The sequence below is a fragment of the Lytechinus variegatus genome, chromosome 12 (assembly GCF_018143015.1).
Source record: "Lytechinus variegatus isolate NC3 chromosome 12, Lvar_3.0, whole genome shotgun sequence".
In the NCBI taxonomy this organism is placed as follows: Eukaryota; Metazoa; Echinodermata; class Echinoidea; order Temnopleuroida; family Toxopneustidae; genus Lytechinus; species Lytechinus variegatus.
This window is the reverse complement of record NC_054751.1, coordinates 26084393-26112340: the sequence shown is the minus strand read 5'-3', so window position 1 is coordinate 26112340 and position 27948 is coordinate 26084393. Positions and strand designations below refer to the sequence as shown.

Here is a 27948-nt window from a genome sequence, read left to right as displayed (position 1 = left end):
TAGATGAAAGAAAACTTAATTCTTACCTTTTGAATGAATACCGATTCTACTCTCTTTCTTTCACATTCAAAGTTGGCAGTTGTTTGCTCTGCATAATGAAATGAGTTTAAGAAGAGAAATGATGATGATTATGCATGCTTTTCCTAAGAGATGTCAATTGATTTATAGCTATCGCAATAAGAGTACAGCAGATGCCTTATATAATTTCAGAATTGTGGTGGTAGAAGAGCATGGATAGAAGGATATCTCTCATACTTATAATGAAATAAGTATCACATTTTAAAAAGTGTCTGTCACTTTGATTGCCTATTTCATAAGGACCAAAGAAGTCTTGATTTTCTCTTTACCTACAACTTCAGAATATTTTTTGGCTTAAAATCAGTGTGTCAACTTTTACTTTTATCACACGGCAATTTATTATCTACTATCGATGTTGATTTTCCAGTGTGAGCCCATTTACTGAAGAAATATCATCAACATCCTTCCATTTGCAATATCCTTCTTCACATCATTGACATTAAGGAGTCTCGGTTCAGAATTTCATGCATTAAAATACTACCTAATAAACTACTTATTCTATAAAAGCATAAATTCAATTAGCTTATAGTCCCCTTCTATCATGTTTCCCTGCACATACATGTATGATAATGCTACATGTAAACTACATAAATGACAAAATAACCAAAGGTGTTTCTAAAACGAGGGGGGAAAATCATACTTTCATTACATCAATCTATCAATCGCTGCTAGAAATTACACTTGATGATAACGAGAGCCGGGATACTTCTATGAGGGTGTCGTCCCGCCTTTGATACAAGTCAGTGATGCCCTTGCTGCACTTTGACTGACCCAGTGTTAAACGGCCAGGCATCCATCGTATGTCCCGCTAGCTATTGACAAGGATCAGATGGTGATTTAGGCCCGGATTGTTCCAGGTCGTCTTTTATCCCCTCAAAATTGCCCTTCCCATCTCTCTTCACTCAGGAATAACTTTATAACAATATGCTTTACAGAGGGTTTGCAAGGAACAAGATGGTATCAGAGATGTGTAATATATATATATATATATATATATATATATATATACACGTTCACTTTAAAGGGCATCTAACTTTGGTAATAAAATTATTTGCATGAAAGACGAAAAACTACAATGTTGAGAGTTGTAAAAAAATCAGACAAATTATGACTGATTAGAAAATTATAAGACTGGTCAGAAAAAATATATAATTTCTCAGAGGCAATTAATTTTTTATTAAAGTGAGTTGATTGTGTAAGTTCTGAGATCCATTCTCCCACCCAAATTGTCTTGTACTTAAATAAAGGGAGTTTGTAGTTTTCTTCTCTAATTCCTGCCCCCTCCCCCCCCCCCTGTGATTATCAAATTAAACATATGAATTGTACAGCATATAATCTTTCTTGGAAAATACATGTTCATGAAAAGGCCCTATTGCAAATGGATAGAGTCATGGGGTGGTTTTGAATCTCTTTTTCCCTTCTCCCTTTTCTCCGACCCCCCCCCTCCCCACTTTTGGTGATGTTTGGAGGGGAGGGAGTGACTGCCCCCTCCCTGGCTACATGCCTCATCTTGATACAATTAGTCTATCACCAAAAAATGAAAATCCATTTCATATACATCATATTTATATGTATTTCTTCTCTTTTTTTTCTAACAGCACATGTTTTATATCAAGGAAAAATAAATGTTCACAAAATGTGGGCATTTGAATCTAATCAGTGCCACAAGTCATGGAATGGAATCGATTATTAATGGGTATCATTAGTGATCTACAGGGGGGTTGACTGTTCCCCCAAAACACTGAATAACCACATCAATAATGACCCAAATCAACATGACAGTTTCATGGGGTGCAGACGTCCTAATCTTTCTACCATTCTTCGAAAAGTTCCCTTTATCTTCCAAAACTGAGGAAGAAAGTTGAGTGGGGTGCACTGTGGTGTGAAGATTTTCACCCCGTCTCATGGGGAGATGTCACACTGCTCGCCGGGCGCGTGTGTGTTTAAATCAAATACCGTCCGGATTGGACCCCCACCGTTTGGCAACTTCAGGAATTGGGATGGATAATGAAAAATGACGGCCCCATTTCTTGCCCCTGCTCAGAGATACGAACAATGCGTTTCTTCGCAGGCAAGGATCGGGAGGAGGTGGGGTGTAGGCCTTGACCCCCCCCCCCCCAGTTTGCATGTGAATTTGTTTAAACAGGAAAAATGCTCTCCATTAGTGGTGAAATGTGTATTTGAGTTTTGTCAGACGTGTATCAATCAGATATGATTATTTACATCTGGGACCGACCTTTAACGTCACCATCCGAAAGACGTGACCAGGGCTCGAACCTCTGCATCGATTTGTAACTTCCCTACAGCTTGGATTACACGCGCACGCTAAAATGATTACAGTTTGTTCATTTCTTTTTGGGGAGGGGGAGGGGATGATCCCCCATCCTTCTAATAACTTCTGGATCCACCCTTAATAGTTCTTCGAAAGGAACAACCCCCAAGTAAATGTCTTCCGTTATCTACCTGGGCATGGCCCACCAAAAACCAGTAGCACCCTACCCCCTGCTTATGTATTGAGGTAATGGGTCAGATACATTTCACAGGTATACATACATTCAAGAGAAATCAGTTCGAAAATATTTCTTAAGTTAGAGAAATTCAATAACGTTTTTTTTTATATCAACAAAGTACACAGTAGGCCTACTTTTACTTAGGTGCAGTGTATCAATACCAGGGGACCATCTTAAGAGTTGCGATTGATGTGATCAATCGCAACTATGGAAAGCCAGCAAAGTCAACATATCAAATGCATGTTTGTTCAAATAAATTACAGATATGAATGTATATCCATAAATTCATTGATTTCTTGACAATTTGGAGTGACCTCCTTTGCTTACAAAGGACATTTTGCAAAATTTCCTATAGAAAAAATTATGATACTGATGGATTTCCATAGATACGATTAATTGGAGCAATCGTAACTCTTTGTAAGACGGGCCCCAGAAGCCCTAAACATGTATTCTAATGATCATATGAAGTATTCAGAGAAATATGTTTGTAAATATTCTTCAGTTAGAAAAATGCTTAAATGTTTTACCGGTAATACAATGTACACCCTGAACACTGTACTTTTAAAAAAACATTTTATTTCTCTCTTATTTCTATCTAATAAACCTATAAATCTATTGTATAGAAACAAAAATATAAGAGCCAGTGTTGTATAAATTCCTTTCATAAAATTGATTTGAATAATATGTACCTACCTCTTTCTTGAACTGGAAACTCTAGTTCTGTGACAAGTACCGTGTTTACACATTGACTCGGCTCGGGTGTTGAATCCGCGAGCCGGGTTGAACACTGCGAAGAAGGGATCAGAGATCGCGTTTATACGTACATATAAAAAGGTGAGTTCAACACGGCTCGCGGATCTCGAACGGAAGAAGAATTATGACGTTGCAAATTAAACGCGGGAAATTCACCGCCGGAATCGAATCTTGTCCGTGCGAACAACAACAATGCCAAAAGTTAAAGCGCGCGCAGTGACCTGGTCAAGAGAGTTCAACACGGCTTTCTGTTTACACACGAAAAAATTGCCGAGTCTGACTCGGCTCGCGGGTTGAAACCTACGATTTTGGCGGATCAAAAAAGCCGTGTTCGACACGGCTCGCGGATCACACTGATCGCGTTTACACAGCATAAAATTGCCGTGTTGAGCACGGCTCGCGTGTCGAACCCCCGAGCCGTATCACTGTGTAAACACGGTAAAAATAAGTCATAAACAATAATATTATTGTTCAATTAAACAATTTTTAAAATATTGATAAATAACTGAATTTAGAACCTCTCACGTGCTTTCAACTGAGGATCCTACACTGTCAATCAACCATTATACTATTCATATAAGAAATATTATTCTTTGTATAATATGATAGAAGTGTACAAAATAGCAATAAAAACAAGATTTCATTCAATTAAAAACTATGACAGAGATATAATCCAAAGATAGATGTATGTTGTGTGTACAAAAAAAAATCATACAAACCAATACATCTCTGTCTTGTAAAAAAAAAATAGCAAAATGAATGCATGCAGTAAAATATAATACAAATTTCATATTAAGATTTTACAAAAATTCTGCTGGTATTTAGTATGATCAGACTTGACTCTGATGTCCCCCATTCATGCTGTGCAATGAATGAATTGACACCTGCAATAGCAAGATGTAAAAATATAGCATTGTACCAAGTTCCTTCTTTCAACTGATGTCAATGCCTGGTGTCTTTGGTGAGTTGTTTGTTTTGCAGTTTGTCAATCAAGACACTCAAAATATATTTACCCCCCCCCAAAAAAAAAATGAAAATTGCATTTCAGCACTGCGATATTCCATTTCTATCTTATAATCTTATTCTGATGGACCTATCTGAACTTTTTTTTCTCACTCTCTCTCTTGCCCCCCATCCCCCTCAGAGACAATTGGCAGAAAATGAGATAAAGAGAGGTAATTTCAATAAAGATATATAGACTCAATTTAAAAGGGCAGGACAAGGACCATCAAAAGGTGTTTACAGAATAATCTAATGACCCAGGATTTGAAGATAATGAACAATGTGATTAAGTGCTGAGTTTAGGCGGACAACGCATCATTAACAGCCGCTGACATGCCTCTTCACACCACCAATGAATGGAGTGAGCTCCCAGACCTCATATACCACTTCAAGCTCTGCCAGCGGGATACCAGCACACACACCCCCAAACTTCTATAATTGTTCTATTCAAAACATCCAATCCTTGCCCCTCTCTGTGGCTTCCACCGAATACACCAAAGAGCAACACAGCTCACAAAAGAGCTAGACCTTCTCCATAGGGTTGAGAAGCCTCATCACGCCCATTTACGCTTTCATAATTACTAAGAACCCTAAATTGGATAACCTCGGATAATGCCCCTCTTAATCCACCCCCTTTTTCGGGCCAAGTTTAAAGCTTATCCTCCCAATCATAATGGGCATACAATGGCACTCACCATGAAAATCATGTTTTACATGTATGGGGTTACTGCTAATTTTGCGCTCACAAGAAAATCACCTCAACCATTATCGGCAAGGTAGCAGAAGAATAGCGGTGGACGTTGGAGTTGGAGTGACTGACTTGCAGCGTTCGCATAACTGACAGCTAACATCTTTTGTTACTGGAGTGTTTGCGTTGATGAATTGACCCCGGTGAGGTCTCATTATTTCATTTTTTTGCAATAAAAAGAAAACAAGGCCCGGAAACTAGTCTTGCATCCTCCTCCCGTTCTTCTACCCCCGTCCAAACCACAGTTTTCTTTTCCTTTTGACATCCCAGTTTGTAAAGATCCACGTCACCCCCTCAGGTTATTTGCCTGGCTGATGAAGAACAGTTCTTATACCCCTTTTCCCTTAAGCAGTGCTAATCTACCCCTTTAAAAAAAGGGAAGGTCATTATACTTGTTCCTCTGTAAATATTTCAGTGTGAATAAAAAAATAAAAAGTAGAGCAAATCTATATTTGCACTTTGTATAAATGGCCTATTACATCAGAGGTGCACAGATAATTGCTGTACAAACCTTTTTGCCTTTATTTGATTTCAGTCTTACTTTTTTTCCTTCCATAAAACTTTCTCTTCTATAATATTGGTATTTCCATGAAAAATTACAAAAAGCAAAGTGAATCTCTACTATGCTAAACTTTCCATTGAATTATCCATGTCAAGGATTCCTATTCATGTATCTGAATTTATTTCACTAAAACTAAAGGGGGCAAAAGTGAACCACTTAGAATATAATTTGAGTACAATTTTTCAATCATCATAAAAATCTAAAATGTTGAACTTCTGAGGAATACTTTTTATCCCAAATGAAAGATAACCAGTATACAAATGAACATGAAGTACTCATGCATCACATTGAGAAAATTAGTTTTATATGCATTTACAAATGAACTGATAATCATGAATTATCAGAAAACACAATGCAATCAATAGCAATTGCATCGAGGAACAGGTGATTATTGTTTTTATTTCTCAAAGATCAAGTCCACCCCAGAAAATTGAACAAGCATAACGCTATCAATATCATCAGATTCGGATGTAAAATAAGAAAATTATGACATTTTCAAATTTCGCTTATTTTGCTCAAAACAGTAATATGCAAATGAGAGACTTGATGATGACCCTCACTCACTAGTTCTTTTACAGACCAGCGTGACTAAACTATAAACTGTTAGAATAATGGTAATTCCACCTGTCCAGGTAGGAATAAAATTTGATTTCATATGACAATGATAAAAGAAATAGAATTTTTCATATTTCATTTAATGAAATACGAAATGCAAACGAGATAGGGGTAACGTCATCAGTCTGCTCATTTGCATACCGACCAGGATGTGCATATCACTGTTTTGTGAAATTAAGCGAAACTTTAAAATGTCATAACTTTCTCATTTTACATCCGATTTTGAGGAAATTTTCAGTGTTATGCTTGTTGGATTTTTGTCTTTTATTCAACTCAAATTCTTGTTGGGGTGAATTTGGCCTTTAAACAATATAGTAGGACAGCGATTACCATTTACTGGTAAATATCACATCTAAAAAGTAGTTTTGGTTAGACTTTTCATTTGGAAATTAAATGAATTTGCAGAATGGAATTCATGATTTTTTTTCCAGTGCACATTTTCTATGACAAAGTGTGAATTTTCACTTCAGATCAAGTTTCAAACAGAAGCAGATTTTCAGAAACAGAAAATCACTATCCCTACAATAGCATTTCTAATGTCTAAGAGTCAAGTCTACCCCAATTGAATTTAAATGAATTGAACAAAAAGATACAAATAAATCAAGCATGATTCTGAAATTTTCCTTTAAAAAAGTTTAAAAAATGAAAAGTTGTTGACATTTGAAATTCTGTTTAGCTTTATAAATAATAAAATGTTTATGCATAAATCAGAGAGCTTGTATATGAATATCTGATTATTTAACCAACTTCTGTGAAATATGACATATTTCACATTCTGTAACCAACTACTATTACATTAAATGTGACAAAATTTCACTTTTTTCCCTGATTATAATGAAGTACTATCAAACGGTTGCATTCCTACACTGTAAGTAACGTTTGTAATTGTATTGTCAATTTTTTTTTAATTGATTGAATTTCGCATCCATTTCAGAAGCAAAACAGCATTGGGCAGCAAATATATCAACAAAAACAAGAACTTGTTAAAACCAGTCATTATAGTACAAGTAAGAATTTGGTGTCATGTCTATTTAAAACAAGACTGTCTCCAGCTTGCTTCTCTACTCCAATACATCTCCGTCTGCCCCCATTGTTCACCATGTTGGCTCCATGATTTAGCGATAGCATGTAAAATTCAAACAGTATCCAAATGGGAGAAAGACTCTTTGAATCTGCTTGTTAAGTTTTCCCTCTGAATGGGAACCTTTTGGGTGAAAGGACAGAAGGGTTAGGGTTTCTTTGCAGAGATAATGATTTCAAAACATCCTTTTGGTTAACAATGAAAAGTCAGTCCAGTTTGTGTTGAAAAGTGTTCATAACATTGTTGTCCCCGGAAGTCTCAAGTAAACATTGTGACAGCATTTGATACAAAAGAGTCTAGTGTACATGTGGAACCATTATTAGACTTTTAAGAAGTCTTTATTGATAATAATGATAATAATAATGATAAATAATCAATAATAATAATAATAGCACATTTTCTAAATTTATCACTGTAATTAACAATTTAATTTCTATATATAAGTTAGTTACCTCAAATTTCAAGTATGTATTATTCAATTTTGCTTAGAAGACACTAGATAAGCTTGAGGTACTTAATAAGAGAATAAGCATAACCAAACAAATCAAATTGATGAAGTAGCCTGTGTTATGAAGTCCAGAACTTTTATTAGTCCATGGTCTAACTTTGGGCTAAAATTATGGAAACTGAAATGTAAAGATTTGTTTGTATTGTATATTTCTTTTGTCTATTAAGTTCTTTCCACATGCTTTTAAATATGAACAAAACTGTATTACCGGTACTCCCAGAAAGTTCCATTGTTCCATTCAACTAGTATCATAAAAAAAATCTTTACTATCATTCGTTCCTATCATGAAAAATTCTTGATATTTTCTAGATGTCTTAATTACCAGTATGTGAGACTAATCCTTAATGCATTTTAATTTTCCAATGACGTATCTTAAAAATATTTTTTGTATATGGAAAACAAGTCTCCACTGTCCTCACTGCCACAAAATGTCCATTTCAGATACCATCAAGTTTTTGTGACAGCAAAGCATTCATTTTTGAGGAGCATATATGCTTTATTACAAAGGCAATACAGAAACTGTAGTACCTATAGAATCTCTTGGTGTGGTGGGGTGGGGGGGGGGGGGGGTGTCCCTTGACCCTTCCTGATAAAGATGAACAAGAGTGCAATTAAAAATTATGAAAACAACATGTACCATGGACCTACTACTCTGACAGCATAGTTGGTCCATGCATGTACAAACTATAGAAAATTAATATTTCTCCTTCAAGCAATATTGTACACTCATCATCACTAATTATCATTATGGTGATTTATACCGGGGGAGGGGGGGGGGAATCAAATATATAGGGGGGCAATAAAATATGTAGTTGTACACATGTGTGACCAAGGAATTTCCAAATGCCCCCTCAACAATTTTTTTTCTGCGTGCAGAATAACCCCCTAAACAAGTTTTATGCAGGCTTTATTTTCACATTTTGGCCCCCAAACAAGTTGTCGCCAAAATTTGACCTCAGGGGAAAAAGCTTGGGATAAAAACATACCCTAAACATGTTTGGCTAGTCTTTAAAAAAAGTTTTGGGGAAAAAACATACCCTAAATAAGTTTGACCCCACGATTGACCATTGACCAGTCTTTCAAAACCACCCCTTTTCTTGAAAATTAGTGTTTTTGATACCCTTAACAAGTACATGTGCAGACCGCACCCAAAGCTGAAAAAACACCCCTTTAAATGCATGTGTACAGCAATATATTTGACTGCCCCCCCCCCCAGATTTATAGCATCAAAAATACTCTAAAACCAGTCAATGTGGCAGTGTGAACAAGGTTTGTAATTACTCACTTATAGACCTGTAAACAACCCCTGCCAGGCATCCCCAGTAATTAATTAACCAACACTCATCTGTCTGTTTACATAGCGTCATTGATGACATCACAGGCAACTCTCCGCCCACACGAGTCCCAACATGGATCTACATGTGTGTTTAATGCCTACAGCACTGATCAACAAGGGATTAATGGGGGTACTATTTGATAAAACTTAATGAATTGATTGACTGATTGAATGATTGATTGATTGATTGAACAATTGATTGATTGAATGATTGATTGAATGATTGATTGATTGAATGATTGAATGACTGATTGAAAGATTGATTGAATGATTAATTGAATGATTTATAGATTGATTGGTTGATTGATCGATAGGTTGATTGATTGATTGAATGGTTGGTTGATTGAATGATTGATTGATTGATTGAATGAATGATTGATTGAATGATTGATTGATTGAATGACTGATTGAATGATTGATTGAAAGATTGATTGAATGATTGATTGAATGATTTATAGATTGATTGGTTGATTGATTGATTGATAGGTTGATTGATTGAATGGTTGGTTGACTGATTGAATGATTGATTGATTGAATGATTTATAGATTGATAGGTTGATTGATTGATTGATAGGTTGATTGATTGAATGGTTGGTTGACGATTGAATGATTGATTGGTTGGTTGATTGAATGATTTATTGATTGCATTTATTCTTTTTCATTCCAAAATTCAACAAAAGTTACAATGTAAAGCAAAACAGAAAAATATAATAAACAGAAATGAAAAAAGGGAACCCACAGGAAAGCAAAGCTTGATAGTATGGGTTCCCTGCAATAAATAGTTAGGTATATCTTTGATCAATGAAATTCAAATCGTAAATTAAAAAGGTTTGTACAATGAAAATGAATTTAGAGATTGGATGATTACACAATATGCTTTTGAAAAAACATTGACACAAGGCCACTGCACACATTACGGCGGGTCCAAGATCCAATTTTTGAACAAATCATATTTTTCTCATTTTCTGAAAATGTAAATGATAAACATATTTTTCATTTGAGGCTCAAATTAACTGAAAAATAATACTAATACAATCATTTTGGATGATCGCAAGCCTTTAATTTGGAGGAAAGGCCGAATTAGTTTCAAATTGTAGCCAATTGTACGATCTCTATGACATCATTACGACTAAACATTCAATTTGCTTTTATTCTAATAGGGATTAAGGATGATAGCATAGTCAAAGATTTGAACATAAGTATTCGTACAATAATACAGAGCACTAAAAAGTAAGATATTCCATGTTTCAATATAAGGATCAAATTCTACTACAAAAAGGGTCACAGAGCAAGTGTAAGGTGTGCGCTGGCCTTAAGGCTATTACTTAGAATCTATGTATGAAGATTGCTCTACTTCTTAAGAAGGTTACTTGTATTGTTTTGTAATGCTGGCTTTTGATACAGTAGTAATTGATGAATTATTTTACTGTCTGTAATTTCACTTTCTTGTATATACACTTGTTTAATGTGTCTTATGCATAAAAAACTTGCATAAAGAACTATTCCTGTTATTATGTGCTTGATTAATATTTACTATTATTATTATTTTCATTACTACAGAGAGAACGATTTTAAATATAAACTATAAGAATACAAATCCCATCAATGAAAATTTGATAAAATGGTAAAAAATGTCAGTCAACACTTTAAATTCTAAAGACATTTTTTAATCAACCTTTTCATTATCATTAGATCTACAAGAAAAAAAATATTCAGAGAAACAGCAACTTTTTGCACTTGAACTTTTTTTAACAATTATTGAATAAACTAACCAGTATGATGTCATTACATTCTATATCATATTTGACTATCAACTTAAAACCAGGTTAAAAAGGAGATATTTCCTTGATATAGGCCTTTCCTGTAGAAAATAGGATATTTCGGGGAAAATGAGCCAAATCATTGGCATATCTTGAATACCATTTCTTGTTACATGATACAAATGTTATCAAGATGTTGTTCCATATTCAATTAGGGTTGGATTTTCACACTAAGCCACTGGCTTAATCAAAGGAAATGTTTCAAAGATTCCCCGTTTAATCCTCGTCTTCCCATACACATATTGCAGCCAGAAATTTCTTCAGAGGAGAGATGGGATATATGTCTGTGATTTTCATTTCCCTTCTTTGAGGGCTGATTAGAATAACCCCCTCCTGGTTTCAATATCGACAATTCCATTGACTGAATGAAAGATTAACCTATTTACCACCAAAGTCTTTCATTTCATTTAGATATGCACAGGGACCATCTCGTTCCGGCAGGCAATTGGTTAATGTGTGTTTTTAGCTATTAAAGACGGTTTACCGTACTGAATGAATTTCATGCAAAGTTGAAAAAAGAAAGGAGAGTCAATCATACTTTTGTTATTCTAAATCTCTTTTAAAAACGAATTGAGCAAATTAATGAAGGTTGGCTAGATCTTATGGTGTAGATCATGCAAACTGATCAATAGAATGTATGACAGAAGTTGGTATTTTTAACACTACTTTCGAGTTTAGATTATATTACTCCATGAACACCTTGGTCCATGTGACTGATAGCTTACAGAAATTGTTTAAGTTGTAATGTTTCATCACCACACATGTAGGGGAAGGTGGGGTAAGTTGAGCATAGGGGCAAGTTGAGCCACCAGCCCCAGGCCAATAATGAATGAGTCAGACATTGTGGTGGTGTCATGTATTGATGACCCATAGCATAACCCCTAACCCCACCACATTGTTTTCAACTTTGAAACAAAAAGTAGTTTTTTAGAGGGAAAAATATGAATTTCAGCCAAAAAAGTAAAAAAGAGTGTAAAATAGATAAGTGCTTTAAAAACACACACGTCTTTGAATATAATAAAGACATGATAACAACATTATTAGTCCAGGTATGGATCTTCATTCTTGTCATAGTCTTTTATATGATGGATGCATAATAAATGTGTGGATACAAAATTATCGCACTAAGTTCGAACTGGGGTAAGTTGAGCCAAACAGCATGGGGCAAGTTGAGCCATGGTAATTCCTATGGTAATGTATCTTAAAAAACAAACAAACCATAAAAATCGATTGAAATGCTGGCTGAAAGGAGCAAATTTACATGACTGCTCTTTTCCTTTTAAAGGATGTTAGTATTTATAGAGAATTAGCAAGTGAAAAGACTTTAAACAAAAAATTGACATGCTGGTTCTCCTCTCATACATTTTGTACATAGTTTTTGTGGCTCAACTTACCCCAGAATGTGGCTCAAACTTACCCCATATATGGGGCAAGTTGAGCCATTTGACATCGTTTTTTTCAAAGGTCACGATGACTTTCAGTGTGGGGATAGAAAGTTATATATAAGTGGAAAATATTTCAGAAGAATTAAATTTCAAGGCAAGGTACTTATTTCGACAAGATTATTAATCATATCAATTCTAACATGCAAAAAGCAAAAACTGTCACAACTTACCCCGCCTTCCCCTACATGTACATATACTGCACTATTAAAGATCTATGAAAGTAGTTGCAGTAAACACTGATTTCACGAGAAAGTCTGTAAAACCAGGCTTAATTGTCATTACCCGGTATATCATCAAGGATCTAGATCTGGTACTTACATAAACTTAACTTTGTGAATTCTTGAAATCTACGCTGAAAAATGTTCACACTAAAGATCACCAACACAGATAAGCGCACGTGGGAAAGTGTATTATTATTGCTTTGAATGTCGGCTCGACGCTAGACCCAAATCCTGTGCATATTTGCTAATTTCTCAGCAATTACACAATTTCTTCCAGAATCCATGGGCACTTAAACAGACACATTGGTGGTCATTTCATTGGATTCTGTACGAATTTATTTTGAAATTGTTACCACAACTGGCATTTATCTTTAATACTAAGGAGAATACATGTATATCTGATCATAAGTAACCTTCTACCAAACTGCTCATCTATGATATGACAATAAAAAAAAATTCACTCATGAATATCTCCAGTCTTATTACTCAAAAGACAAATTGAATGTTGAATGTAATGATTACCTTCATTATCAAACAACCTAAAACCTCTGATAACACATAAAGCCAGGAGATATTATTGCTACCTGAATGAATGCTGCCAGTGAAATATCAAAGAGACTCCACATTTTCCAAAATCAATCTTGAGATTTATTACCTAAGATTTTTCACCTTGGCTGAGGTTGAAATGCTCACAAGGAAGTGAAAAAATGGAAGGAAATGAACAAATATTTCCTCTTGCTTTCAAAGTAATTTACAGTTAAACGTTGCAATGATGAAGAGGTAACATGGGGATTTTTGAGGCTAAACATGACTCTTTTACCGGGGGGGGGGGGCACTTCCATTGACGAGTGGATACCATGCGCTGCATTGGCATGTGAAACCCTACCCTTTAACTCTTAACATGCCACGCACACTACTAACCCAATGCCACAGTGCTAATCCGATGCTAATCCCCTGTGCCAGCCACAAAACCCCCCCTGTGCCACATTGATTTTGGGATCGCGAGTCGTATTCACTCCTTTCAATAGTTATGATTAAAATTGCTTGTAACTCTCTAACGATTAGTTTATCCACAAAATATTGTGTAGTAAAGTTGTAGGAAATTTCATACTCCTTATAATGGTGTCCTCATATGGATTGGTTATTATCTTCACTGCTAAAATGAGTTGTATCAAGTAGGTCCATTTTGTGGAGTGTTTTGTATGGATAAAAACCTAAGTCTCTTCCCTCTCAGAGGCGGAGCCATATCTTTTTAAAAATTTAGAAATACTCGAAAAAGTCAAATGTAAACCGCATAAGTTGATCTGTCGGAAAGCAGAGTTCGCACCTCACACAATAGTGCTAATAACGGTGTGCATGCGATGCGCAATACAATGCTAAACGGCGTAACAATGATTGTAATTCCGAATGTGCGCAGTCATGCACGAAGCAGGCGAGGGTAGGAAACAATGCAAGCACAAAGCAATCAATAGTAGGCGTGCGAGCACGAGTGTGGCATGTTATAGTAGGATACGCAGCGTGCACGAAGCACTCAATGAGTTAATAACAAGTATTGGAAACAAAACGATACTCTTGCCAGTATTCCCTGAATTGACCACCTAAACAAGTATAGTGATATTTTTATTGTTATGTCACAGACGTCAGTCGTCGGTTTTACCTGTACCTACATCATCATTGGGTTTAGTAAATCCCCATCTCCTACATGTACATCTCGCGCAAATCATACTCTAAACACATAGCCTTGACTATTGGGGCAAAAAGTACATCCTTTACAAAAAAAATATTTCTTTGATTTCATGGGAATCAAATATTTCTCTATCAATGAAATTCTCCCTGTTGAGGGCATGTGTAGAAATCATCTTTTTGTAGTTAAGAAGCATGGACAATCAAGAAGTCCTTAAAATGATAGATTACATAAACCTTTAAATTTTGCTGATTGCATATATGTTAGGATACAAATAATTTGTCTCATGATTTACCAACTCTAATGTCAAATCGCAAAGTCCGACCATGGACCAGAGTAGAGGGTCCATGGCCTGACATAACATTGTTGATTTATTCCCAGATGTGTTTGATTAGTAGTAAGTAGTAATAGAAGTATTTCTTCAACAGGGACAATTCAATTACCATTTCCAATGAAATAAACTTCTAATTGTACTAATGTTCTATCAAAGCTTAAGGAGATGATCAAGTATATTCAAATAATCAAGAACCACTCATTCATACAACTGTATATTAATATCATAATCAATGATAATGTCATGCAGGCAGGGAATTCTTGGGGAGATTTCAGTGGTCTAGGTAATAGTTTTGGCAAGTACTTTATGCATGCCGGGATTGAAAAAATGGCAATGTACAGCTTTTAAGGAGAGAGTTTTGATCCATGAAACCATGGACCTACTACTAGGTCCATGATAAAACACAATGGATAAAAGAGCGTAAAAAATATATTTTCCAGTGCCCTTCATGACAAAGGGGGCAATCAAGAAGTCTTTGTCGAAAATTGATGAATCAAAACAGTAGTTATGTCCCGAGCTCCGAAACACAAAGGTTTGCGATTAATCGCTAATTTAAAAGACCAGTCCTGATTGGTTCCAAGTCCGTATCCTGGGAAAAATCCACATGAAACGAAGGTCTTGATAGGTCAGTTCTTTTAGCGATTAATCGCTAACCTTTGTGTTACGGAGCCCTGGACTCTGAACAAAACAACAATTCGCAATGTATCGTCAGCTTTGAAACCTAGGACAAAACTGCTGTTCCGGTACACCAGTTTTTGACAAAGACCTCCTAGCTGTTCATTGTCATATGTAGGCATTTTAAATCATAAATTTACTGTTCTCGAATCCCTCGTGCACTGTGGAAGTAAAAAACAACATAATACCCACTCTTGGAGATGATGATCTACAGATGGTCATACAATGGCCTTGTGCATCCAAGAATGGTCAAAAGAGGAAGGATCTTTGCAGCTTTTAATTACAGGCACATGGTCTTCTGGAAGTATTTCATCAAAACTCTCAAATCCTGCAAGGAAATTCCGAGTGCTACACATTTTGAAGGATTAGAGACAGGACCTTAAAAAATGTAAAAATTTTGCATCACCTATTCATCATAAGACATTTCTGAAACAATCAAACAGGAAGGTTCGGGAGAGAGATTCGCACCATATAGTAGCGGAGGAGGTCATCTGCCTGCCAGATTTGAAACAGAGATGGCTACGTTCTGCTTTGAGGAGTTAATCTCGCTCTCGTTGATGATGGTTTACAGACACCTTGTGAGTTTTAAGAATAGATGAAGGAGGAATGAAGCTTTCCGGCTTTATGGACAGATGGTGTTCTGGAAGTATTCCACAGCGAAACCTGTCGTCAGATTCTGCAAGAAGGATCTTAGAGCTGCATCATGTCAGTGACAAAAGGGCCATTATTTTTAAAGTTTAGGGTCCGCCAGTGCTAAACATGTATTTAAAGTCATGTCTATGCAATGAACTCTATACAATTATATTTTTAGGTGTCTTAATTGGTTTTAATGTAATTCATATTACTTCAATCCTTTTCTCCAAATCCAATGCCTTGATGGATCTGCAATTCATAATTCCTGAAAATGGATGTTTAATGTGTGATGGTTAAATAGTACCAGAATGCTTTGAAGAAGTTAGATGACTGCAAAAAAAAGGACATTCTGGGTAAAATTGTGATTTTTTTTTGTATGTCCCAGTATATAAAAGAGATACATTACAAGCTCATAAAGAGGTGATACAGTGAAATTGTCATTTCATCAAATGAATAGGACCCACCTCTCTCATGTGCATATATGTAGAGATATGGGGAGATAAAGAGGTATGAATTCACTATCATCTGCTCAAAGAAGAAGGGATGGCAAATGCATGGTGTAAAATTTTTGACAAGGGGTTGTTTTAAAGATAAAATTACAAACTATTCTTTCTTTTTTGTTATAAAATGGATTACAAGCAAAATGTTTTTATTATCTCAAGATTTATCTTGGAAAATCAAATTGAAACAAAACTTAATTATTTTTCAACATATTAATTGGTCATATTGAATTTCAACAATAATGGGAGATTCTGGCAAATTTCTCTACAGAAGATCGATCGAGGTGTACTTTCAAAATGGCATTATTTGCTTTTCCAACAATATACATAGCAACAGCAATATAATTCAAGAAATACAGTGCAATACCTATGATAAAGTGGAGAGGCCATTTATCTTCATAAAGTATGGCATATGGCAGGCCACCCCAATATTGACTACCACCGAAATTGCTTATTTGCACTTGAGACATAAAAACGACTTGCATTCAGAATGGAATCGTGATAGAATCTTAGACCATGGGTCATTGAAAGTTTACTATGATTTCATATCTACAGATTTCTATTTCAAGAACAGACCTAGAGATGGCAGTATATTGATTCATATAGGGCACATGAGAGTAATTCAACCGCGCGCAAAGCATGCCGGACAGGCGTAAGTAAAGATCACATGACTTTATTGATTAAAATAATTCATTAAAAATAGATCAAATGTTTGTATATCAAAAGAAAAACGATAGACATAATGCTATGTTCATACTCTTTCATAATCAAGGCGTTTGGGAAGGCTAGACTGCATTTTTGTATTTCATTTTAATCATTATTACCCACAATGCATTTCTGTTTTTTCTGGCGATGAACTGGCCGAAATTATGGTTAGTCTTATTTCAGGCCATTTAACTTTTGATTGAGCTGGTCAAGTACCTGATTAACATATCAAGTCTTAATGTACTGTTAATTGTGACTAATGTCAGTGAAGTATAGCAAAATCTATCGAGGGATTGATTTTTAATGATTTTTTGATGAGCTATGATATAACACGTGAGTGAATGGGGGTCTGTAATACTCATGTGTGCCCTATATATTAGGGAAAGGGAAGTCTTGAGGGCTACTAAATCTGGAAAGAGGACTACACACATTAATTGCAAAGGAAAAAAAATAAAGCTTGATAAATTGAAGATTTTTTTCAATCATTACATGTAATCCATTCATATAATGCTTTATGACTTGTTCCTTCTCATCTTGGACAATCGATCAAAGTGGGATGTACACGTAAAATAAAAAAGAACTTTAAGACACTTGATAGATTTAACAAAATACAGTGATAACACAGGTGATATGCTAATGAGAGTGTTGATGATGTCAAACTCTAAGTGCTTCCTTGTATTAATATGTGCAATATCAAGTATTTCAATTTCTGTAGGCCTACATTTAATAATAATGAAACCTTTGATGAAATCATGGCGTAGTCGAACATGGTTTTCCTGTGAGGAGAAAAAAATAAAATTTTCCATATTTCTTGTTAATATAACATACAAAAGAAATAGTGGGGGTGGTGATTTTTTTACCTAATTGCTAAGAAAGCATGAATGCTTGTAAGCAAGCAACAAGAGGACTGACGGCTTAAAGTCCTATCTGAGGGACCTGGTAATGAAGATTAATGCTTTAAATACCAAAGGGCGTTAGCACACCAAGTGGGAATCAAACCCGGGTCACCGAAATCAGAAACCCACGCTCTACTGACTGAGCTCTCGTGCCTCCAACACATCATTGATTCCCTCAATTTTAAACTGCCCTTGTGTGCACATTCTAATTTTGTGAAATTAAATAACTTTAAAGTGGCATGAATTGCAAATTCTACTGTCCATCCAATTTCGATGATATTGACTTTATCACCGTTATTCAAGTTTTCTCCTCTTCTTCAGATTAACTTCTTGTTGGGGGTAAAGTTGGCATTTAACTGCTGTGGGTAATCAGTATAATGATTAGGTAAAAAAACATTATTGATTAAGCAACAAAAGATGAAGAGCTGGGATCTGACTTTAATATCAAACCTCTCATTCTCAACACAGAAAAAAAGACATGTTTCATTTTTTTTATATACAATGATGTTGACTATACATGTATGACCCTTATGGTAGTTGTTTAAACGGCTTGAACAAGTGTTTGAAATCTTAAACAACAAAGTTGAATTTCTAATATTTAAATATAAATAAATTTAGCATGATTGTTTAAACTGATATGGTAAACAGCGTTGTTACTGTGCATAGAAAATTTTCTCTGAAATTAGCACATATGGCCTTGAGTGAACGTGACTATGTACTTTGAGCACACTGCCTCGTGTGAACTGGACTGTGCACTCAAAGCCACTTGCTTTCAATGAACACAACTACATGTACTTTCATGAAGTGTATTGTATGAACATCCATACATGCTTTGAGCCAACTCACCACTTCTTGGTATCCAAGAAGAACAGGTCTCTAGTTACTTTGTGGTGTGTTCCGTCGTCGCACACTCGCGGAATGTTGCCAGAGACTATTAATACCCAAGCCACATGTTTGGAGCTGTCAACAGAGGTGTCTGCCGGGCCGCCATGTCTTGTAATCGATAGACTGATGATATGATCTAGGATTAAAGACAGAGTTTGATGGTACTACTAATAATAATAGCTGGATTTATGGAGCAATATCCAAATGATGCAAAGCAGGACTATTATTAACCCATGCTTTAGCTCGAGCTACCACATAATTCCAGCTCTCAGAATATTAAAGGAATTAATCCTGCCAGGTGGGTGTATCATACATTTACATGTTCGTAAATTAAGATTGACTTTAAGAACAACTGGTGATCCCTTCTTGTGGTAATTGGTATATTCACCGGTTCACCGGTCGTTCTTAAAGTCACTTGTAAACGTAACTTACGAACAGTTTTATGAAATGCCCCCCAGGTACCCATCCACATAACCTGGGTTAAGCACAGTGTAATAAAAAGCAAAATATGAATTAAGTGCAAAATAATTCCAAATAACGCAATCTAGCTACATATTTAGTAAATAAATACCTTGATTCAAAATGGTAGCATCCATTCTCTTTATTTAACGGAAAAAATGCATTGTTTACCTTGTTTTGTACATGTGAAAATATGAAAATAGTGATATTAATCAGTGCATCTTGGTACTGTTGTATTCAAAACTAGGATAACAAATTTGTTCAAAGACAAGCCATGACCAGAATGATATTCTGAGGTCTAAAATTTATGTTTTCATAATATAAAAGTCATGTTAATGTAACTATACTGAACAAATGGTATTTTGTTGCACACAGTCATACTCACTGTACAAGTCGTTTACATTCAAAAGTCAATCAGGTCTTTTTTATATGATAATTTAAACAAAATTCTTTATTGACCTCAATTTCTTGACCACATTTACCGCAGCCATGCTCATCAAAGCGGCAACACTGATAGGTATATAAAATGATGAAGATGCATCGGGAATGAAACAGGGCGATGTCATTTAAACAGATCACCAGTGCCATTACATACAAGATGATATGCAAAGGTGCTTTTACACCAGCCAAATCACAAAAATTCTACCCCAATAAATATAATGGCATGTATTTTGCCAGAGCGAGATCAATGAACTCGCAGTGCATTCATCTGTGAAAGAAAATTCTCCAAAGATTGAGTTCTTTTGCAGGAATTTATCCAAAATTTTTGAGATTTGTGTGCAATGTGAAAACAACTCACAAAAACTTACTTCTAAATGAGGCATGAAGAATCCTCCTACAGGAATGCAATTACCTTGTAGCTATCTTCTAACTAAGAAATTTATCCAACTTCTAACTACGAAATTTATCTCATTAAGGCATGTGTGAACATCAAGGAAGAATTATCTGGTATTTCAAACTGAACAACTCCCCCCCCAAAAAAAAAAAAGAGAGGTATTTTTATATTCGGGCAAATATGAACACATCTACAAAGAACTTGTCCTCAGTGCTCAAAGTTTCATTGATGCAAACTGGAATTAAGCAAACCTTACCTAGGCATTATGAATGAATGATGAATCCTGACAAAAGACGAGGAAAGCCCCCTTCAGGGGGCAATGAACCTCTCATTGTCAGCAATTTGTGACAATTCATTGTCCATTGTGGCTACCATAGATGCTACAATCTGATCTGAATTTCAATTACAGGTTTATTAAAGCTATCACCCCCTTATTCCAAATTAACCAGTACCCTCAGAGCAGACCCGCCTCAGAGTCCTGAAAAGCAAAATTCTGCCGACTTGAAACTTTTCCTGAGGGTTTGAAAACTGTTTAGGTGAATTTAATGGCCTGACGGGAGACAAGCTAATTTCATTCAAAAATTGGATTTGTTCTGTCCACTTTGTTCAAGAATATTGCCTCCACTTAGGGAGTTTTTATCTCCTTGTATCAAATCATCTCATCTTCATTATCCTATCACAAAAACATGGAAATGGCAAAACAAGATTTTAAAAGTGCATTTTGCCTGGCCTTGAAGACATTCTTCAAAAGTACACATCCCCTCGACAAAAGTGCAAACTTGTTGCATTACAGAGAACATCTTTATCAGCAACAGTTCAAATCGTTCTGTCGGTGCAGGAACACTCTTAGCACCACACTTTAGCGCATTGCAAGCATGCAGAAACGCCCATAGTAGTGCAAAGGGCACTGCGTAAGGGCCCCGGGGGGCCACTTCCATTGACAAGTTGATACCATGCGTGACCAAGGGGTCTCGAAAAGCACCCTAAACACATATTTCCATATTCTAAAAATGCACCCCTTAACAAGTATTGGCGTGTGAAACCCTACCCTTAACAAGTATTGGAAACAAACCGATACCCTTGGTAAGCATTCCCTGAATTGAACCCCTAAACAAGTACAGCGATATTCTACTGTCACGGACGTTGTTTTTACCTTTACCTACATCATTGGGCTTAGTACGGCCGCACCTTCCACCATGCAAATCGGGACTCTAAACACGTAGTGTTGGGGCAAAAAGAACATCTTTTATATTTTAGTCTTTACCCTTGCAATTATGACCCTAAATACGTAGCTTTCCTAGCGAAAAAGATACCCTTTTTTCATTAGAGTTTTTGACACCCTTATTAAGTTACGTACGTAACGTGCCCTATCTTGAGAAAGACATCCTTTTTAATGTTTTTTGGTTGTGCATGGTATCCACTCGTCAATGTAAGTGGCCCCCCCCCCCCCCCCCCCGGATAATAGTCCAGGATAGAAGAGGCATAACCTTGTTTTTTTATATATACAATATTTTGTGATGGTTTCTTGTCAATTCGAGGGTGCTGATTACGAATCTGAATGATGCCACTCGTGTAACCTTGAGCATTTTCCGCAAATTGGCAAAATCCAATATGGCCGCCAAAATATGCAAATTACCCATGAAAATCATTAAATTGTCCGCACATTGGCTGTGAAATGCGTGAAATTGTGTGGCAGGAGTGAAATACAATCTTAAAAAATAATTTTTGACAAAAAAATATTTTCCTGATATTCAAAATGGCCGCCATAGGCCATTGTATACACTATCATGTACAATATAAATAGGGAAAACTAATTTTCACAAAAATGAACACTAAACTGCAAAAAATCGCGATGTATGAACGAAGTAATATATGCAAATCACCATTACTAACGAGATATAGCATTTGTAATGTCATATTTGGGAAAATTGCAGTATTTTGATATCTAACATAGCCGCCACTGGCCCAAACAGTATTGCGTACAATGGCAATGGGGGCCAAAAAATTCTCAAGAGTGATCACTAAAATGCTTATTATGAAGATTAAACAGTTGGAATACTGACTATAAACATAATTATTAACGGAATATATTACTAATATGCCATGTATGTGGTGAATGTTGTATTCTGATATTCAAAATGGCTGACAAAGGCCCTAAAAGTATTATACAGAAATGAGAAATGGGAGAAAAGAAATCACAAGAGTGAGCGCTTAAATGCATATATATGTGATAAATTAATTGGATACTGTCTAAAAACTAATTTTCTTACGAAATATATCATTCAGGTTTTAAGTTTGTGTTAAATATTGTATTTCGACTTTCAAAATGGCCGCCATCGACATTAACCGTATTATGTACAATGCAAAGTGGGAAACTAATATTCACAGGAGTGAGCACCATAAATGCACGTAATAGTGATCTATGAGTAAAATATTGTCTGAAAGCATAATTTCTATTAAGATATATCATTTATTCTGCCAGTTAGGTGATAAATACGGTTATTTTTAAATTAAAATGGCCGCTACAGTCCCTTACGGTATTATACACAATATGAATGGGAACAAATCATTTGAACAGAATTTGGCTTTGCTTGGTCAAATGGTGATATATGAGTGGAACGTTGTCTGAAAACATTATTTATAACAAAATATATCATATCTTATGTAATTTAGGTGATAAATACTGTATTTCAACATTCAAAATGGCTGCCATATGCCCTTTTTGTGAACATGATTTGTCTCCACCCAAAATGTATATTATACGATAAGTGCCTATGATGACCATTTCCAATTAGCATTTATCACCTTGATTACACAACATTATGATATATCTAGTTAGAAACCATGGTTTTAGACAATTATTCACCTTTACATCACAATTCACAATTATATGCAATATTTAGAGTCAAGCAAAGCCAAATTCTGTCAAAATTATATGTCCCATGTTACAATGTACACAATACTTTTAGGACCTATGGCAGCCATTTTGGATTTCAAAGTACACCATTTATTACCTCCACCATGTCCACGACCCATATGTGATGTATTTAGTTAGAAATAATGTTTAAGACAATATCTTTACCCATACATCACAGTTATATGCAATTTATGATTCTCACTCTTGTGAAACATAGTTTCCCTGTTCGCATGTTACATAATTTAGTTAGGGCTTGTAGAGGTTATTTTGAATGTCAAAATACAGTATTTATCACTTATATGAAAGAAGAAATGCAATGATTAAAAAAAAATGTTTTCAAACAACGTTTTACTCATACAACAGGATTATATGGATGTCATAGTCAAGCAAATCCAAATTCTTACAAAATTATATGTCCCAATTCAGATTGTAGATAATACTGTTAGGGCCTATAGGGGCCATTTTGAATTTCACAATACAGTATTTATCTCATGCATGACAAAAGAAATGATATGTCTTGCTATAAAACATGTTGTCACACAATATTTTACTCATAGATCACAATTACATGCATTTTATGTTTCTTACTCGTGTGATAATTAGTTTCTCTATTCGCATTGTACATGATGAAGATAGGGGCTATGGCGGCCATTTTGAATTTCAAAATACAGCATTTACCACATAAATGGCATATTTACAACTATGTTTTTAGTCAGTATTCCACTCGTTTATCTTAATAATATGCATTTTAATGCTCAATCTTCTCATATTTTGGGCCCCGGCCATGGCCATTGTACATAATACTCTTTGGGCCAGTGGCGGCTATTTTAGATATCGAAATACAGCAATGTTCCCATATTTGACATAATAAGTAATATATCTCATTAGTAATGATGATTTGCATATATTACTTCGTTCATACATCGCGATTTTTGCAATTTAGTGCTCATTATTGTGAAAATTAGTTTTCCCTATTCATATTGTACATGATAGTGTATACCATGGCCTATGGCGGCCATTTTGAATATCAGGAAGATAAATATTTTGTCAAAAATTATTTTTTAAGATTGTATTTCACTCCTGCCACACAATTTCATGCATTTCACAGCCAATGTGCGGACAATTTTATGAATTTCATGAATAATTTGCATATTTTGGCGGCCATATTGGATTTTGCCAATTTGCGGAATATGCTCAAGGTTACACGAGTGGCATCATTCAGATTCGTAATCAGCACCCTCGAATTGACAAGAAACCATCAAAAAATATTGTATATATAAAAAAACAAGGTTTGGTCAATTTCCTATGGGGCCTATCCTGGACTATAAGGGCTTTTATGCACCGGTAAGATGCGCGGAAGTGTGGTGCTGAAAAAAAAACACAAAAAAATGTATACTGTAAACAGTTAGTGCTGATAACTTTGAACATTGCTCAAAGGATTTGTTTGAAGAAATATACCCAAATTTTCAAAGACTGAACAAATCCCTGCACTCACTGAAGACTGCAAAAGTTTTAGTTGTATTTTCCAACTCTTGATATCACATCAGTGTGACCAAAACATACATGTATAACATGTGTGCAAAGAAAAAAAAAGTTTTCCACATCATCACTCAAATAAAAAACTTCATAAACTTGTTATGAAATTTGAAAGCTTTTCCCCTTAAACAGGCTTGGTGAGTGTGTGGGTGTGTGTGTTTTTTTTAAGTCACATTTTATTTTTATAACAGACAATATGACAGAGGAGGTGGATAGTAATAGAAATTACCACAACAAAGGGACCAGACAGATTTTTGTGACTCAACTATGACTTATATCATTTGTATTTCATGAACAGGTGACAAAAAGGTCAAAAGAAAATTGACAAACCACCACCAGCACGTGGTTTATAAAGAAAAATATATACATGTATATTTCAACCAGTACACCTGTAGTATGAACTATTATATGCACACTTAAATTAGTGTATCATATACTAGAGAACAGGGCCCCCCCCTTTTTTTGGTGATGTCATTATATAACTACATGTACCATGAAAAACTTGATTCTGATTCGCTGTTGACCACTGTTAGCATGGTACCTAGTTGCCATCATGGCAAATTACTTGTAAATTACAGGATCCAGGTATGTAGATAGCCTTCAACACTTTCTTCTTTCATTGTTTTCATTGAATGCAAAATTACGCTGTAGAACAAACACACTTACCAAGGAATTTAGTTTTCTTGGTCTTTCTTTGTTGGGGAACATTAAGACTCAAGTGGGACAATGTTATGTGATCAGGTAAAATAAGAAAATTTTTCAAGATGCTTTCATTGAATCTCCAAAGGGAGCCAATGTGACTAATAATAATACTAATGCTATAAAAACAGTCATGATTCCTCAATCTAAGCGCATATCACATGATTCCTCAATAATGATAATTGAAAATTTCAAGAGTGAGTTCAATGTGTAAAGTTAAATCTGCGACAATGAATATTAACCACAAATTCTTTTATGGCAGTATCACTGGTCTTTTTAAAAGAGATAAATCGCTCCCGAGGCTATTAAATCAATTTAGTAATGCCATTTCAGAAAACCACAAATTGTACTCTACTGTACCATTTTTTTGTAAAACCAAAATGAATAAGAAGAAATTAGTGAGCAAAATTCATCAAGGTCCAAACTCAAAAATATTCATAATCTAGTTTTAATTTTTATCTCTAGGGACAATGAATATGTCAAATGTAGGCCTTTAGCCTAATTGTATACATGTGCTATATTCCAGATTTCATAGATATCAAAATGGGTTTTTAATTTTATCATTATTTTCTTTAAATCCACTTTGGTACTCTACATTAAAATGAATTCAATACAGATATGAGATGCAAGTGATTCTTTTACTCGATATTTCATCTTCAGTTGTATAACTACAATACCCGGCAGGGGCTTCGCATACATGCAAAGGGCTCTATTACAAGGCCCCCTACTGCCCATTCATGCTTTATGAAGGGGGAGGGGCAAGCTAATGAGGAGAGGGCCCCAAAAATTCCACACCAAAGGAAAAAGAAAATGAAGGAAAATAGGAAATGCAAAGGAAATAAAAGGAAATTAAGGGAAACCAAAGCCCAAGGATTGAATCAATGTCATTGGAAAGAGTAAAATGAGAGGAGCAATTTAAAACAAGTTTAATCGAAATTGGATAAGATAAGCAGGGCAGCCAACATAATTCGAAATGCATACAAATTCATTTTAACAAATTATAGAGAAAGGACCAAAATGAGTCAGTCTCACTCTCAATGAGAGCTGGCAGCTCTGAAATAAGAGTTACTAAAATCTCTACCTGTTCAAGATGTATAAGAAAAAAAATAATAAAATCCCAAAAAAAACTTAGACCAATTCTATGGATCAAGATAAAAATTTGTTTAAACATGGCCAAACGCAATTTCCGGTTTGGCAGGACAAGTTGGCATCATCATGATATATTAAGTGACCAGTCCATTATTAATACTGCTGTTTATTTCATCAGTGCTGGTGACATCTTTCGATCTTTCCTCTTCCATATATTGTAGACAGGGTGCGCGCAAACACAGACACATGCAACACACATGACGAGGGGCAAAAATATCATGAAAGGTCTAAGTTAGTGTTGGAGTCAATTGCCACATGGCCCTGAAAAGCAGGGGTGCTGAAGCAAACCCGACTCAAACTTGTGCTGTGTTATTTAACATAGGCAGCGCCTTCTGGATTTCAGGAAAACAAGCAAAAAAAAAAGGTTGTAGCTCCCAAATGGCAGACCATTAAGAGCAAAAATTATTTCAATTTTTGTTAGGTTATATGTTTTATTTTTATCAAGTTTTTTTCTGACTATCTCCTGCCCTTGAATAAAAAAAAAATAACAGCACCCCTTTCCTAGGGTTGTGACAGTTGATCCTGGGATTAAACCTATAACTTTTATCTATTTCTCCATGCAGAGCCACGCCTAGACAGCTGGCAGCCGTCTGTTTCGAGGAGTTTTTTAACATTTTTTTTTATTTCTCCTCGTACACAGACGGCTCGCTATCGTGCACCCACCATTAGGGGACTTGCAATGCAAAATCCCCCCGTCGGGGCTTTTCAATTTTTGTCTTTAATGAATAAAAATTTTGAAAATTAACGCGACCAAAATGCAAATTAATATTCCCTCTTGGCATTAATAGCCAAAAAACGGAGAAAAATCAAGTTAAAAGGGACAAAAACAGTGACTTACCTCAGCTGTCGCGCAAATTCACTTCCCCGTTTTATCCGATCTTAAGTACATAAACATATGGCCATTGAGTCCCCTGTACAGATCGCGCTACAACTTCGGTCTCTGTATTTGGTGAGTGAAGCCAACGGAGTTCAGCTGAACAACCAACATAACAGAGACCGAAGCTTTTGGTCTAAGCCAGACCCAGCCTGCGGAGGTCAACTACCAATCCATTCATCATACCGTATGCAAGGACTTAAAATTATCTAGCGGATGATCGGCCTCCCAACCCTAACCTCGCCGAACCTTCCCCACTGGCTCTGCTTTGGGTTGCCGTACTCCAGCCGAAGATTCACGGGACAATTTTCCTTAATTATAGTGTCGATCATTGAGGATATAGTGAAATATTTTACACCTTAAAGTCGTGCTCTTACGTGATCAGTCATCCATCGTTCACGATCATGTCTAACCTTGCAATTGGACGATTTCTTTAGCTTGGAGGCCAAAATTTTCTTCTTCCTGACTTCGTTTCGCCATGCTGATAG

At 35.6% G+C, this 27948-nt stretch overlaps 1 long non-coding RNA gene across 1 annotated transcript; it reads right to left on the bottom strand.

Moving 5' to 3' along the window:
- Positions 1–25: 25 nt before the first annotated feature.
- LOC121425455 lies at positions 26–27948 on the bottom strand. The gene is made up of 3 exons (XR_005971495.1): positions 27838–27948; positions 18953–19127; positions 26–88 (listed from the first exon to the last, which is right to left on the bottom strand). It is a non-coding gene; the product is annotated as an uncharacterized LOC121425455 (long non-coding RNA).